The following is a 6,180-nucleotide window of genomic DNA, read 5'->3' as shown; positions in this document are numbered from 1 at the left end:
GTTTTATACTTCATTTTGGTCATAACAGGAAATTTTTTTTGCTATGAAGTGTTATTCACTTTGGGCACTCTTGCAGACAGAACACGGGGAATAGATATCTTCAACAGCTTTCAAGATAAATGTCGTGAAGTTGGACTGAATTTGGTAAATTTAGTGAGTGTATATACAGATGGTGCACCATCCATGTTTTCCATGACAGAAAAACATGAAGGGTTTATTGCACAGATAAAAAAAAAAGTATTAACAGATCCAGATGCTCTCATTTTTCTTTGTATCTTGCATCAGCAATATCTCTGTGCTAAAGCTACTATTTTAAGTGACACTTTGCAACAAGTTATAAGTATTGTTAACTATATTTGTGCAAATGCAACACAGCATCATCAGTTTGGTAACATGCCAAAGTTGAACGATGAGGTATTTGGTGTGGATTTGCCATATCATTCTAAAATGGGTTGGCTATTGCACGGACAGGTGTTAGCCAAAATTTTATCTCTGCAAGAACAGATAGTTAAATTTTATGAAGAACAGAATCAGCAATGTGAATTATTGAAAGAAGATTTCTACAGAAATGCAGCATTCCTGTGGGATATCATAGCAAATCAAAACAAATTGAGTATTTCTTTGCAAGGTAAAACTAAGTCTATATATGAAATGTGGCAAAAAAAAATCCAAGCATTTCAAAAAAAGTTATCGTTTTTCAAAACACTTCTTCAAGGAAATTTCGGGTGAACATTTTCCCCAGTTAGCAAAGGTCATGGATGAGCAGGATGATATATGTGAATCCTGTGAAGAATACGCAGCTGTTGTAGACCTATTAACTGGAGAATACAATGAAATGTTCACCGACTTTGAGAATCATGCCATCATACTCAAATTAACATGTCAGCCTCATCTACTTCATATCACCAAGGCACCTAAAGAACTACAGATGGAATTGATTGAGCTCTCAGTAGATGACATCTTAAAGTCATTGTCTGATGGTAAGAAAGATCTAATTGAAATATGGGAAAATGCAGAATACCCATGCCTTTGGCAACATGCCTGAAAAATGTTTTCTTGTCTTTGAATCTACATTCATGGATACCACTTTGAATCTACATTTTCCTACCTCACCCAAATCAAGATGCCCTTAAGGTCACAAATGACTGATGCCCATCCAGGGGATCAACTGAAACTGCAGGCTTCCATGGTACAACCAAATATTCAAATGCTTTCCAACAAAAAGCAGACACAACAAAGTCATTAAAAGGTTAGTTAACTTTAAAATTAACAAATAGGTTTTTTTTCTTTTTTTTTTTTTCTTTTTTTGAGACAGAGTCTTGCTCTGTTGCCCAGGCTAGAGTGCCGTGGCGTCAGCCTACCTCACAGCAACCTCAAACTCCTGGGCTCAAGCAATCCTTCCGCCTCAGCCTCCCGAGTAGCTGTGACTACAGGCATGCACCACCATGCCAGGCTTAATTTTTCTATATATTTTTAGTTGTCCAGCTAATTTCTATTTCTTTTTTTCAGTAGAGATGGGGTCTTGCTTTCGCTCAGACAGGTCTCGAACTCCTGAGCTCAAATGATCCTCCCGCCTCGGCCTCCCAGAGGACTAGGATTACAGGCGTGAACCACCGCGTCCAGTCTGGATATATTTTTGAGTCACATTCCTCGAGAGCTGAGAGGTCCATTTCCTTCTCTGGTACAGTGAGGAAAGCCCTAGACTGGGTCCCCAATCTGCCCTGCAGTCTGGACAAATCCTTTTTCTGCTCCACTAGGTTGGGGGCGAGGAGGAACTCATGGAGTTCCAGTTGAGAAGAGTGGCATGGTTATTATTCCACACTGGGCGTCAGCACAGATGTCATTACTAAAATTAGGACCAAACAGGAGGCAAGGGACTGGATAGTTGTTCAGCATGCTGAGTCCTTTACATAAACCATCTCATTTAATTTTTAGAGCAGCCCTAAGATTTAAATAACTATCATCATCCCATTGTAAAGCTAAAGAAACCAAGATCGAAGAGATCAGGCAGCTTGGTTGGAGTCACTGAGATGGTAAAGCCAAGAGTCAAGTCTAAGATCAAAGACTGATGAGTGTCACCCTGTAGGGACGGGAGAGACTGTGACAGACAGGGTGGCTTCACCCATTCATTTCCCAAACAGCTGGGCCCCTGTGCTTGGCATTCAGGCAAGATTTTTGCAGCACGGAACACTGTACTCTACAAGAAGGGCATCAACTGTTGAGGAGCAAACTGATTTTAACAAGAATGATGATGAAAGTTCAGAGAGTGAGATGAGAGAATGGGGGGACTGGGAGGCTGCTTTTCATAGCAAATGTGGTATCACAGCCAAATCCACTGCATTTTCTCTCTTTGTTTTCCTTGACCCCCCCCCAAAATACAAGCCCCTCTAGTCATATCAGGTTCTCTTGTCTCCATGATAACGCTCACTGTTGTCTTTCGCTCTCCCCAGCTCCTGCCTCTGCCACCCTTCCCAAACTCTCCCACTGTGAAACCTCTAAACCTTCCCCTCCAACTCTTACCCTAACTAAAACCAGCTCATTCCCAGAAGATCATCCCACAACCCTAATTGAAGCCTCTTCATTCCCCAGCTCACCAAACACCTCAAGCCTGGAGGAGGACACACATGCTCCAATGAGCCCAGATCTCAGCGGTTCCCACAAAGGTATAAACCCCCTCGTGCCCCGTGTGCAACGTGGGTCAGCTGGGCTCTGTCCCACGTCTTCACTCGTGGACCCAGGCTGATGGGGCGGCCTCTGATCTCCTGGCGGAGGGAAAAGAGAAACATGGACAGGACAGCCCCGAGCCGGCTCCTGAAGCTTCGGCTCAGCAGCCATGCACATTGCTGGTGCTCACATGTCATTGGCTAAAGCGAGCCAGATGGTCAGGTCTGCTGTCACTGGTGTCCTTCGGGAGGAATGGCAAATACTGTGAGCAATAATAATGCCATCTGCCACAGCCTGGCACCCCAGCACTGATTGAAGGTATGGCCACTATTTCCTCTCTATCCTCGTTTTCGTGACGCCCTGCCCCTCTGCGGCTTGTGCCCCTGGGCTTCTTCCCCTGCGCCCTGCCCCTGTGCTGCTTCCCCCGAATAGGCCTCCCAGAGCCACGTCACACCCTCTTCCCTCCTGCTCTCCACTGTTTTCTCAGAAACCTGAGCGTCACACTTAGGTTCTCCCTTCTCCATACTCCCATGTCAGATCCCTTAGGATGTCCTGGACGTTCTAAACCTGTCACTTCTCTCGGTCCCCACCAGAGCCACCCTCTGCCAAGCCGCCACCACTTCTCGCCTGAACTGCTACTGCAGGAGCCTTCCAAGTGCTCCTACAGTTATCTCATGATCTACCCAACAAGCAGGGTAGATCAAGTCACTCCCGTCTTAAAACCCTTCCATAGTTTCCTGTTTCCCTTAGGAGAGCGTCTAAAATCCTCAACCTTTCCTGGAAAGCTCTGCCACTGTCCCCTTCACTCCAGCCACACTGGGCTTCTCCAGTGTCCTGTACTGGCCCTCAGTTGCTTTACGGGCTTCGGGACAGTGCTAGAGCTGTCCTCCTCCCACTCTTCTTCCCTCAGCTGGTTCTTTCAGGCCCTGTGTCCCCGCAGCGCCCTCTGCCGCCCCTCCTAGGCTCAGCCGGGCGTGCGCGCCGCCCGGTGTAGCCCCGCCCACCCAGACGTTAAGCTGCAAGCAGGCAGGGCTGTCTCCAGCATGCTCGGTACCCAATGCAGCCATTGCACTCAGCAAATATTTTTTCAATGACAGAGTGAATTTGTCAAGAAGGCTGGGGAAAGGAAATAATAATGGTTGTAAAGTTGTCAGAACCAAAATAGAGTCACTAGTGTTAAAAAAAAAAAAAAAAAACCTGACGAATAGAGTCAGAGAAGGCCATGAAGGGAGGGTTCTCAGGCTTGTGTCCTGATCACAAAAACTATCACAGAAGACTCTGCAAAAACCACAGCCTTGCACAAAGGCCATCACGACCTTACACAAAAAATACTTCTGCAAGGACATCTGCCCAGCAACTGCCTGTCCAACCTTGGAGTGGGGTCACCCTTGTTATTGATCTTTGTAGGCAAGGATAATTATTTCAAGACAATTAAGTCATCTTCATTTTACCTTTAAAGACCTTTATCTTCCCGTACCTCCTTGAATATGCACGTAGCTTACTATGTCGTGAGGATTCCCACTGCAATGCTCTAGTCCCAAATAAACATCATTTTCTTTTAGAGAGCCTCTCTGTTTGTTATTTAGGTTGACATGGTTAATAGATACAATGAGTAATAATTAACAGATAATTATTATTGATTAATAGATGGTTAATAATTAATTAATAGATATCATGGTTGTTAGTAATTACTAATGATGATTAAATTAGCTTCCTGGCTATCTTAGTCTACTTGGGTTGCTATAACAAAATACCTGGCTGGATAATTTATAAACAATAGAAACTTATTGCTCATAGTACTGGGGCTGGGAAGTCCCAGATCAAGGTACGAGCAGATCTGGTGTCTGATGGTGGAAGGGCAGGGCAGCTCTCTGGGGCCTATTTAATAAGGGCACTAACCCTATTCCTCAGAGCAGAGCCCTCCTGACCTAATCACCTCCCAAAGGCCCCACCTTCTAATAGATTGTTAGGTTTTAACATATAAATGTTGGGGGAGCCACAAACATTGAGATGGGAGCACTGGCTTACATAAAGAGGCAGAACAGAGCTGGAAGCCCAGACACCTGTGCCACTCCTGAGTCACTGTCAGTCCTCAACTTCCCTTCCTGTGTTTCCCGCATGTTTCTAGACCTCCTTAAGTGACTTGATCGCCCGTGCCTAGTGAAAGGAAGCTGGCTTCACACTTGAGAGAGCACTTCTCTCCCTCTCCGCGTCCCTAACTCCTGCTCTCACCCCTCCCCAAACGCCCTTCTCAGCACATCTAACCCACCCACGGGTCCTCTAAGCCAAGTCGTCTGCAAGAGTCGCGAGCCTCACGAGGACGGTGCCTGTTCTTAGGCTCACTCCTAAGTGGAAGGACTTGAACCCCTCAGAAATGACACCCTGCGAGAAGAAACACAGTGCTGCAGCCGTGAGACGCGTGCTAGGCCTGCGCTTGCTAAGTCTGTCTGCCAAGCCGGGCTGCGCTTTGGGTGTGGTGCGAGCAGCTTTGGAAAGCCCCCTTCCTCGGTGTCGAACCAGAGTTCCTCCCTCTGGGCTAAAAGCTAAAATAGTGTCTGCAATGACAGCACTGGAGGCTGGATTTGTCTGCTCAGGCCACCATAGCAAAGTACCACGGACTGGGTGGCTTAAGCAACAGAAATTTCTTTATTTTCTCACAGTTCTGGAGGCTTGAAAGTCCAAGATCAAAGTGCCAGCAGGTTTGTTTTCTTCTGAGGCCTCTCTCTGGGACTTGCGGATGGTGCCTTCTCACCGTGTCCTCACACGGTCTGTGCGTGCACATCCCTGGTGTCCCTCTGTGTGTCCATATTTCCTCTTCCAGTAAGGACACCAGTCAGATTAGAATAGGACCCACCCTAACAACCTTCCTTTAACTTAATCACATCTTTAACAGCCTCATCTCCAAATACAGTCCCACTCTGAGATAGCAGGGGTTAGGGCTCCGACATATGAATTGGGGGGTGGACACAATTCAGCCCATAACAGAGACATTCCCTGGTTTTAGGATATTGCCAGTCCTTCAGGGTTCTCTGAATAAGGGCAATAACTATGGGATGAATCAGCGAATAAATTTGTTATCTGGCTGTAATCCTCACACTCTGGGAGGCTGAGGCAGGAGGATTACTTGAGGTCAGGAGTTCAAGACCAGCCTGAGCAAGAGCAAAACACCCCATCTCTACTAAAAACAGAAAAATTAGCCAGGCATCATGGCACATGCCTGTAGTCCCAGCTACTTGGGAGGCTGAGGCAGGAGGATGGCTTGAGCCCAGGAGTTTGAGGTTGCAGTGAGCTGTGATGGTGCCACTGCACTCTAACCTCGGTGACAGAGCAAGACCCTGTCTCAAAGAAAAAAATAGAGAGATAGAGAGACAGATAGGGTCTTACTCTGTAACCCAGACTGGAGTGCAGTGGCACAATCATAGTTGTGCCACAACTATGGGTCTTGCTGTGTTGCCCAGGCTGGTCTCCAATTCCTGGCCTCAAGTGATCCTCCTGCCTGGGCCTCCCAATGTGTTA

This window comes from Lemur catta, chromosome 19 (genome assembly GCF_020740605.2).
Source record: "Lemur catta isolate mLemCat1 chromosome 19, mLemCat1.pri, whole genome shotgun sequence".
Classification (NCBI taxonomy): domain Eukaryota; kingdom Metazoa; phylum Chordata; class Mammalia; order Primates; family Lemuridae; genus Lemur; species Lemur catta.
This window is presented reverse-complemented; position numbering follows the sequence as displayed.